We start from the raw sequence: 11,256 nt of genomic DNA on the forward strand, positions 1-11,256 counted from the left end.
ATGTCAGACTTTTAATTTAGATCTTCATGATAAATTCGGCAACATTCATGTTGAGTTGATAAATTTTATAATTTTTAAAAACAAATTTAACAAACAAATGCATTATTCGGGCATCTTTGGACGGAACAATGGAACATAGAAAAAAACGAATTTTTCTGTAGACAAATGCCTGATTAATTCATTTGTTGATTAAATTTATTTAAAGAAATCATAAAATTTATCAAATTATTATGAATGTTGCTAAAATTCTAATAAAGTTCCCAACTGGCATTGAAAACCCCGAATTTTTCTGCCAATAAATGCCCGAATAATGTATTTTTTTATTAAATTTGTTTTTGAAAAATTATAAGATTAATCACTAAATTATGAATTTTGCTCAAATTATCATAAAGATCCTCATTTAAAAAAATGTACATAAAAAAACGATTTTTTCTTTTGAAAAATGCCTGATTACTGCATTTTTTCATTAAATTTGTTTATAATATAAAGAATTATAATCTTAAGAGAATTTTTTTTAAATCATATAATTTCCATTCAAATTTTTTGCAATATAACTAGAAAAAAGCGTATGATCATGGGAAATCATCATTTTTTCGTCATATTTGTTTATTTATAAATAATATATAAATAATAATAATAAGTAATAATAAACATTTATAGAAATGATATGAAAGTTGAGATACAAATTCGAGTGCGAAGCACGAGATGCGTGATGAGAATTAATTCGTTAAAGCCGAATGAGCTTTAACAAAAAAGAAGTCACTATGACCAAATTACTGTTGTCGATGTTTTGACCTTTAGTTTAAAAAAATCTGTGCACAAGTGTAAGGAATATACCAAGACCGTATAAAATTAAAATTCTTTTTGTGATTGAAATATAATATATCACGTTTTTCGTTAAGAATTCATCCTTTTTGGTTGAGAATTCAATTACTTAGTTGGAAATGGAACTACTTTGTTAAAAAATCGTTTAGTTAACAAACCTTCGTTATCCAAAATTTAATTGTTTTGTTGAAAACTATGTTTTCTAGTTGAAGATTAATTATTTTAACTGAACATTTAAATCGTACATGTTTGTTTCAAAATTTAACTTAAGTTGAAAATTCAAATATTTGATTGGAAATTCCTGTATCTGATTGAAAATTCGAATTAGTGTGAGAATATTTAAGCTTCTTGGTGACTAATTCCTATTTTTGTTTGAAAATTCCTTTAAAAATAAAAATATTTGGATACAAACTTATGTACAATGTTCAAAATTCATCTGTTTCGGTAGAAAATCCATGTAATTGGTTAAAAATTAGTTTTTTTCTTATTTAAAATTAATTTTTTTAACTGAAAATTTTCAGGTGAAAATTGAACTATTTGTTGGAAATCCATCTTTTTTTGGTACGAGAGTACTCTCATTAGTTTAAACTCTATCTTTTTGGTTAAAAATCCATTCCTGTGGTTGAAAATTTAACTATTTTGTTGACAATTTGTTTTCTTTTTGGTGTATTTGTTAAAAAATTAAATTTTTTTAGTTGAAGAATTATCATTTTAGTTGAAAATTCACTTTGACTATTCCATTTTTTGTGACAAATTTTACTTTTTGTTAGAAATGTAATCTTTTTCGATAAAAAGTATTCTGTTTTGTAGAAAATTTAGCTATTCTATTTTTTGCTAAGAATTTATTTCTTTTGTTGGAAAAAAGGTGTTATTAAAAATTATTTTTTTTTATAGAAAATTCATCTTTCGGGTTGAAAATTCCACTATTTTGTCAAAAATTCATATTATTGGTTGAAAATTCACAACTGTTATCAAAAATTAATTTCTTTGTCTGAAAATTCGTTTCTTTTTATGTAAAAATTAATTTTTCTAACTGAAGATGTAACTATTCCATTTTTGCTCGAAAATTTATATTTTTAGTTGAATTTGTGGGAGAATATTTAAGCTTCTTGGTGACTAATTTCTCTTTTTAGTTGAAAATTCCTTTAAAATTTCAAATATTTGGTTGTAAATGAATGTACACTGTTAAAAATTTTATTTTTATAAAAAATCCATCTAGTTGGTAGAAAATTAGTTTTTTTTCTCATTCAGAATGTTTTTTTTAACTTCCATTTTTCGTCCAAATTTTTTTTATAGAAATTTAATCTTCTTGGTTTAATATTATACTGTTTCGTTGAAAATGTACTTTTATTTCATTAAAAATTAAAGGTTTTTCTAAAAATTCAACTATTCTATTTAAGTTGAAAATTTATCAGCTTTCGGTGAAAATTCGACTAAATCTTTTTTATTAAAAATTCATTTCTATGGTAGAAAATTTAACTATTTTGTTGAAAATTTGTTTCCTTTTTGGTTGAAAATTAATTTTACTATTAGCTGAAAATTTAAATATTTTATTTTTGTTAAAAAATTAATATTTTAAATTGAAAATTCGTGTATTTGTTAAAAAATAAAAATTTTTTAGTTGAAGATTTATCATTTGAGTTGCAAATTGACTTTATTATTCTAATTTTTGCGGATATTTTACTTTTTTTTTAAATAGAAATTTAATCTTTTTCGTTCAAAAATATTCTGTTTGGTACAACGTTTACTATTATATTTGTAGTCAATACTTTATTTATTTAGTTGGAAAAAAATTTTATCACTGTGAATAAAGATTAATTTCTGTGACTGAAAATTCGTTTCTTTTCATATGAAAATTAATTTTTTTAAACTGAAAATGCAACTATTCAATTCTTGCTTGAAAAATTGTATTTGTAGTTGAATTTGTGGGAGAATATGTAAGCTTCTTGGCGACTAATTTCTCTGTTTGGTTGAAAATTTCTTTAAAAATTCCGCAATATTTGGTTGCAAATTCGTGTTTTTTTATAATAATTGGTCTATTTTGGTAGAAAATTCATCTTTTGGGTTTAAAATTGAATGGTTTTATTGATAATTCATGGTTTTTTGTTGGAAATTGATTGATTTAACTAAAATTTAATTCTTCTATTTTTGGTTAAAAAATCATTTTTTTATGAAAAAAAACTATTTGGTTGATAATCCGTTTGTTTTTTTTTTTGTTGAAAATGTATTTTTCTAGCATTTTAACTATTCTAATTTTCTTTGAAAATGATTCTTTTTCGGTAAAAAATTAATCTTTTGGGTTGAAAATTTAACTAACTATTTGCTTAAAAAGTCATATTTTTGCTTGAACATTCATCATTTAATTAAAAGTGCATTAGAAATTCATTTCTATTACTTTGACTTCTTTGCCATTTAAATTACGCGCCTTTTCCAATTTGAAGCGATAAATTTTCCCGCGAAATTTAAATAATGTAATTATCATTAAAAAAGATACAAAATAAGAATTTTTAAATCCTAATTCAAAATGCTTATTAAATTCTCAAAGCGCATAAAGGCCGATCCTAATTATTTTCACCCTAAACAATATTTCAAAAGGTTTTAAAAATCCTGAATTCTTTTATATTCTTTGAAATTCACTTGAATTTTTTTAATTCACTTGAATTATTCTAATTTAACCAATTCTGCTCAATTCAATAGATTTTTTTTAAATCTTGAAAGGTTTTCATTTAATTGATCCTGCAGTTTTTTAACCTCGCCTTGAATTAATAGGCATTTCATCAAATTCTGTTGAATTTCCTGAATGTTACTTTAAAGTTTTATGAATTTACTCGAATTCTTATCGTTTCTATTAATTAATTAATGAATTAATTCTAATTTTACGAATATCAGTGACATTTGGTTTTTCATAACAATTTATTTTTCCAATTTATTTGAATTCTTTGAATTTAAATTAAATAGTTTAAAAATGTTATTTATTTATCTTGAATTTGCTAACATTTGAGTGCGAAAAATTACACTATAAGCGTGACAAAAAGCACCCTGTGGCCTCAATATTTAATCCCATAGAAACTGTGATGCCTAAAAACTATATTTCTTTACCAAACTTCCGTGTTTTAACTTAGAATTATCATTCTTTTGAAAAATTCTTTGTACTAAATCAGTATAAATTGTAATTCTTTACGTGATTAAAAAAATATATTATAATTCTTTTATTAAATTCACTGTTCTAAGTCATAAATATAATTCTTTTGGAAAATTTCCTATTCTAGGTGAGTATTCCAACTTGGAATTACCAGGTGTCCAGGTGTCCAGCGACCTTGAAATCCTGTAATTCTCCTTGATTTTTTTAAAACCTGGAAAACGTGAAAATCTCCTTAGATTTCTCACGGGAACCTTGAATTTGAATGTTTGTTTTGCTTTGAAAACAGTTTTTGAGGGGTTGAGCACTTGCAAAATAATTCTAAAGATTTCAAAATATATCAAAAATTTTATCATATTTAAAAGAGCTTTGAACATTTGAAAAAAGGGTTCACGGATTTCAAAGACTTAAAAATGATTCAAGGATTTCAAAAAGTCGTTAAGACAAAATTTCAAAGATTTCACAAAGTTTGCGAATATTTCTCAAAGATTTTAAAACGTTTAATAAGGTTTCAAGATTTTTATTATTTTAAAAAGATTTCAAATATATCAAAATATTTCGCAAAGATTTCAAATATTTTAATGAATGTAAATGAATACAAAAGATTTCAGAATATTTCAAGAATTTCAAAGATTTCAAAAAGGGTATATTACATCAGGTTTCAAATATTGTATTGATTTCACAAATATTTCAAAACATTTCTCAAAGATTTCAAGGATTTCAAAGATTTTACCAAAGTCTTAGAAGCTTTCAAAATATTTCAAATATTTTAATGATTTCAAAACGTTTTAAATATTTTAAACGGTTTTAAATGGTTTTAAATTTGTTCAGAAGATGTCAAAAGATTTCGAACGTTTCACAAATATTTCACAAATTATTTCAAAGATTTCAAAGATTTTACCAAAATTTTAAAAGATTTCGCAATGATTTACAAGTATTTTAATTTTTTTTAATTGATACAAAAGATTTTACACATATTTCAAAGATTTCATAAAAAATTCATAAAGATTTCAAATTCAAAGATTTGAAAAATGGTTAGAGTACACCAAATTTCGAAGATTTCAAAACATTTTTGAGATTTTAAAAGATTTCAAATTTGCTTAGAAGATTTCGAAAGATTTCACAAAGATTTTAAATATATTAAAAAGACTTCCAAGATTTCACAGAGATTTTAAAACTTTCAGAAGAAAGGATTTTTAAGATTTGAAAAAGGGGATAGTAAATATAATTTTGCAGGATTAAAAAAATTTTTTAATATTTTAAAAGATGTTTAGAAGTCCTGAAGAAATAAAAAAATAATTAAAATCTTGAAAAAATGTAAAACAACATGTAGATTGTCCAAGACTGAACTAAAATTTTGAAGCATTTTAAGGATTTTAAAACTATTTAAAATAAAAAAATTTAACTTTCAATTCAAAATTGCTTCGTTCACAAAGAACTGTAATCCACTATTTATAAACTTTAAAAATTTTTATTTTGGCAGTTTAAATGTATTTAATTGAAAATTTCTCAGTTGAAAAGTGTTAGTAACTTTAATTTTATACGTGTAAATTATTAAGGATTTGAATAAAAAAAAATTTAATTGAAGAAATATTAAACTTTGATTTTAAAAGTTTAAAATTCGTGAGTTTCACTTCAAGTGCTTTTATTTGCAGCTCAGTTTTTATTACTTCATATGGAACATTTTCGAGCTTTTGTGTTCAGTTTAAAAAATTTTATAGACCGTGAAAAATGTTTGCGAACCGAAAAAAACGGAAATGACCGGAAAATTTGTTTCTTTCATTAAAACAGGGATTTCAAAGTAAGTTATGACATTTTGAAGATTTCATGTAATTTGAAGGATTTTAACAGTTTTTAAAAGATTTTAAGAAAATTTAAGGGATTTTAAAGAATTTCAAAGTATTTGAGTAACGATTTCAAGGGGTTACATGTGATAGTTTAATGTAAATTAATTAATAATTAGTTATTAATAATTAAAAATAGTTAAAATTTAATAATGATTTCATCCCAAAGATGAGCATCGCCTAGGATAATGATAGATTATAAAAATTAAATTATAATTATAAATACAAAGAAAACGCACATAGAACAAGGTGGGTATGATTTTTGACAAGAGCGAGTTGAAGATTCTTTACTTGATCCAGCCATTGCTCTGCAAGACATTTTAGTTTGGCTTGGATCTTTTTTTTGTTTCTTTTTTTTTTAATTTTTTAGAGATTTTTCACTTTAAATAAAAATAAACTTGTGAATTTATAAGGATATCAATCCTAACATCATGGAATCAAAACTGAATGACTGTGAATGAAAGAATTTTTGTTTTGTTTATTTAGAATTTTTCCAATGAGAGGAGAGTAGTGAAAGTAGCTGAAAGTGGAATTTATATTCAAAAGGTTATAGTGAAATTAGTTACGAAAACCTTGAAAGTAATTTTTTAAATGTTTAAAATTATTTTGAACACTTCACGAAGATTTCAGACATTTTAAAAGAGTTCACAAAGATTTCAAATGATTTAAAAAAAATTTCAAATAATTCAATAATTTAAACGTACACAAAAGATTTCATAAAGATTTAGGAGACATTTCACAAAAGATTTCATAAAGATTTTGGAAATGGGTAAACTAGATTTCTAAGATTTCAAAACATTTCAAAGATTTGAAACGATTTCCATTTTTTTAGAAGATTTCAAAAATTTCTAAAGATTTTAAAGACTTTAAAGGATTTCGAAATTTTTGAGAATTTAAAAATATTTCAAAAATTTTGATTAACACACAAGATTTCACAAAAATCTAAGAAAAAATGTACGAAAAGGTTAAAGTACACTAGATTTCAAAGATTTAAAAACATTTGAACAGATTTACCAATTTTAAAGAAGATTTCGCAAAATTTCAAAGATTTCAAAAAGAATTCGAGAATTTTTGAAGAATTCAAAAAAGGTACAATACACCAGATTTCACACATTTTAAAGATTTGAAAAGATTTCCAAATTATTCAATAAAAATTAGTAAAGATTTCAAAAGAATAAAAGAATTTCAAATAATTAAAAAAAGGAACAATACACCAGATTTCAAAAATTGTCAAATATTTGAAAAGATTTTCCCATTTTTTAGAATATTTCAAAAGATTTCACAATATTTCAAATATTTCGTAAAAATTTCATAAGGATTTAAAAAGAATACGAGAATTTCAAAGAATTAAAAAATGCACAATAGGCCTCATTTTAAGCAGTTCAAAACATTTCTAAGATTTGCAAAGACTTACACATTTTTTAGAAAATTTAAAAAGATTTCACAAAATTTCAGTCTTCATAAAATTTTCTTCAAAATTCAAATCTATTTATACTATTACATTACTATTACTTACAATATTTACGCTTCTAATCTAAGCGACTTCCGCTTCCTTCTTCTTTCACTTTTTATACCTCCAATTTGCCGTTTTTTCACATGCATTCTTTCATTCTCTCTGACTCGCTCCTCTAGCATCCTCCAATTACTTCATCCATTCTTCTCCTAATGCATCCTCCCCTAGAATCTTAACCACATTCTCTTGCCAGCTTCCTTTATCTTCCATTCCTCTCCTACATCCTTCCCATACATGCTCCCACGTTTCCTCCTCCCATTCACATATTCTACACTCTTTCTTCTCTTCTTTTTCCCAGTACATCCCCTCCCTTACCTCGTTTCCCAATCTAAGTCTTGATATTCTGTACCACCTTCTCTCCCCGTCCCTTTTCTAAATACTTTGGTACTCCTTCCATTCTCATCATCTTATACGATTTATTGTATTTTGATTCCTCAATCGTCCCCCATCTTTCTATTAATTGTCTTTCCCTCTGTTTTTCAATTCTTCATAGTTTACTCCAGTCCCGTCTTCTGTATCTCTAGCATTAAAGAACTCCTCCCTTTCTTCGTCCCATCTCGTTAATTCGATCGCCCTCCCTCCTCTCTCCTACCTCCATCAAACACTTTCTCGCCAACTCCCCTCCCTTCCCCTCCCTCATTTTCGTCTCAAATTTTCATGCCCTCTTTCCCTCTCTAATACTTAACTTCTTGCTTTACGCTTCTTCTCTCACCATATATCCTGGCGTCCTCCAGTCTGCCTCTACTGTCCACCTTAAATAATTTTAATGTAAACTCTCAATATCTTTCCTTACTTTCCATCCCCATATCTCTGCTCCATAACCTAATACTGGCCATACTAGCGTATTGAATAACCACATTCTCTTCTTCTATTTTTTTTAACCTTATTTTTCCTATGATCAATATATGTTTCATTACCCCTGCTGCTTGTCTTATCCTTTCTCTTATATAAGCTCTATGATCTCCATTAGTTTGCAAGATATATCCCAAATATTTAAACTCTTTTACATCTTCTAACTTTATTCCCTTCTATCTCTCCGTCCATTCTTTCTTCCTCTCCCCTCCTTTTCTAAGCCTCATTATCTTTGTCTTTTCTATATTTAAATTCAGCTTTTTCCCATCTAACTATTTCTCTCATCCTGTAATTAAGCCCGCCATCTCTTCTTCATCCTCTACCATCAACACTTTGTCGTCTGCGTATACCAGTGTATATACCTCCTACTTGCTCTCCTACCTTTTACCCTGCTTTTTCTCTCTCTCAAAGTTTCCGATACTCTCTTTATTAATACCTCTCTTATCTCCCTTTTCACCATCACTTTTTCTATTTCGCCTCGGTCTAATGAGTTAAATGCCGCCTTTAAGTCCACGAACATTGCTATCATTGCCCCTTTTCCCCTCTCAATCCCCTTATTTACTAGATAGCTCAGAATATATATGTTGTCCCTTATCCCCATTCCATCAGCGTCACAGCCCTATCATATTTAACCTCCTCTCCTTTGCCTTTCTTCACTATTGGTATAATTACTCCTTATTTCCATAACTCTGTCCACCCATCTCCTATCCAAACTCGATTACGCATTATTCCATTCCTTCGTTATTCCTAAAACCTTGACTATTCCTTTCCTTGTTATGTCATCTTCCTCATCTCTTTCTCTACCATATTTTCCTCCCTTGATAACTTTTCTCTCTACTCCTCCTAGCAAATCCAAAAATATTTTTTCCATTCTACCATTTCAATATCTTTGTTTACTCTGTTTCTTCTTTTTATTTCTCTATTTGATACCTTCCATACCTCTTCTTCCGTCCTAGCCTTTTCCGCCTCTTACTCTTTCTTTTGATGACACAACTCAGTATACTCTTTCTTTTTTTCCTATATTCTTCCCCATTACTTTTTTCTTTTCTCCACTTTCTTAATTCCTTTCTGACCTCTTTTTTTTTCTCTTTACAGTCCTCATCCCACCCACTTCTATTCCCTTCTTTACTAACTTAATTTTTGTTTGTGCACTCTAATCCTCGTCTTATTTTTCCTATTATTTTTTCCATCTCCTCGTCCACATTTTCCTCTCCCATTTTGATATTTCTGACGTTTTCTCTGAACTGTTCTTTTCCTTGCCTTGACTAATACCCTTTCTCTACACTTTTTACCTTTGCTCCCCTTTTTAGCCATACTGTTATTACTTTTTTGTTCCTCTAATGTCACTATTAAGGGAAAGTGATCCCGAATCAATATAATCACCAACCTTCAGTTTCTTGACCTTCTCTCTTACCTCATCATCCAGTATCACATAATCAATTACCGTTCCCATTTTACCCCCGGATCGTTTATATTCTCCTTTCTCATCTTCCTCTATATTTCCGTTTAAGATTAATCATCCCAACTCCTCCAAGATCTTCAACAACTTTTTCTCTCCCCATTTGTTACCTTATCTTTAGATTTTCTTCCTCTTTCTTCTCCCGATTCCCTTCCTCTCCTATCTCCTGTTCTCTTATTGAAATTCCCACCTATTATAAGCCTAATCTCTTCTTTATTTTGTTCAATCATTTCTTTTATCTCCTCGGCTTTCTCCTGCATATCACCGTTCACATAACCCCCACTACCTTCCACTTCTCTCCTCCCATCTTTACCTCTTTTACTATTAATTCTTTTTGAGGGGGTTTTCCTCTCTTTCTTATCTTCCCCTATCATACATTCGTCCCTTACTCCCATCGCCATTCCTCCCATTGCTCTGCTCTTTTTATTCTTCCTGTTTGCATTTTGAACTTGCCATTTGTAACCTCTTGGTAACCTTCCTCGTACTATTTCCCATCCCTTTTCATCTAGCCACGTCTTCATCATTTTGGCTACATCCAATTGTATCAAATTTCTCATAAGCTCCTTATTCTTTTTTCTCCAATCATGCTATACTCCAGTAACATATTTTCCTATCTTCCCTATTTTCGGTTTTCGTCTCTTTTACTTTCTTACTATTTATTATTTTTCTATCTCCCGTTCCTTCCTCTCCTAGTTTCCCTGCACCTCATTTCTTACTATCTCTTCCCTTTCATAATCCCAATTCCACCATACTCCGTCTATCTGTATTCTCCCATACTTAATCCATGTTCTTATTCACTTTTTTTCCTTTTCCGCTATTTTCCTTAACTAATACTGCTTCTTCCTTTCTACCCATGTCAAGTCATTCTCTATTCTCTCCAATCTTCCATGTAACATCTTCTTTTTTGTCATCAATTCCCTCTTATGTTCCCATTTCTTTAGTCTTACCAGTACTATTCTCTCCCCTCTTCGCTCTTCCCTTTCTACACTTCTCACTTCCTCTATCTCTACCTTCGCATTAATCCTTTTTAGTATTTCTTCCACTCCTTTCTTCAGCTCCTTCCCCTCTAATATTGTACTCTTACTTACTATGTTTCTTTTCCTTTTTTCCCTCTGTTTCCTTCCTATTCTTTGTTATATTTTTCTCAGTCTTTCCTTCTCAGTATTCACACTCTCGTCCCCACCAAAATCCCGGTTCGAGCTTTCTAGTTTCTTTATCATACCTTGCATCTCCTCTACCCTTTTATTAATCTTCCTGCTTCTTAAGTTTTTATTTCAATGACTGCATTCTCTTTTCTAATTGTTTCCTGACTTCTTCCTATTTCTTTATTTCTGTCCTAAGTTCAGCCATTTCCCACCTAATTTCCTTCTTTAATTCCTCTCCCCTTTTCTTCTTGCTTTTCTTCATAAATCCCAATTACGTCTATTACAACTTCACGAATTTCTTTCGTAAAAAGTGGCAAAGGTAAAAAGTGTAGAGAAAGGGTATTAATCAAGGCAAGGAAAAGAACAGTTTAGAGAAAAGGTCAGAAATATAGAAATGGAAGAAGAAGCATTGCGTCGGCGAATATGCCGACCGTGCTTCGAGTCAGCAGTACAGGAGGGGAATTCGTCGCCGACAAGCG

The sequence above is a fragment of the Belonocnema kinseyi genome, chromosome 9 (assembly GCF_010883055.1).
Source record: "Belonocnema kinseyi isolate 2016_QV_RU_SX_M_011 chromosome 9, B_treatae_v1, whole genome shotgun sequence".
In the NCBI taxonomy this organism is placed as follows: domain Eukaryota; kingdom Metazoa; phylum Arthropoda; class Insecta; order Hymenoptera; family Cynipidae; genus Belonocnema; species Belonocnema kinseyi.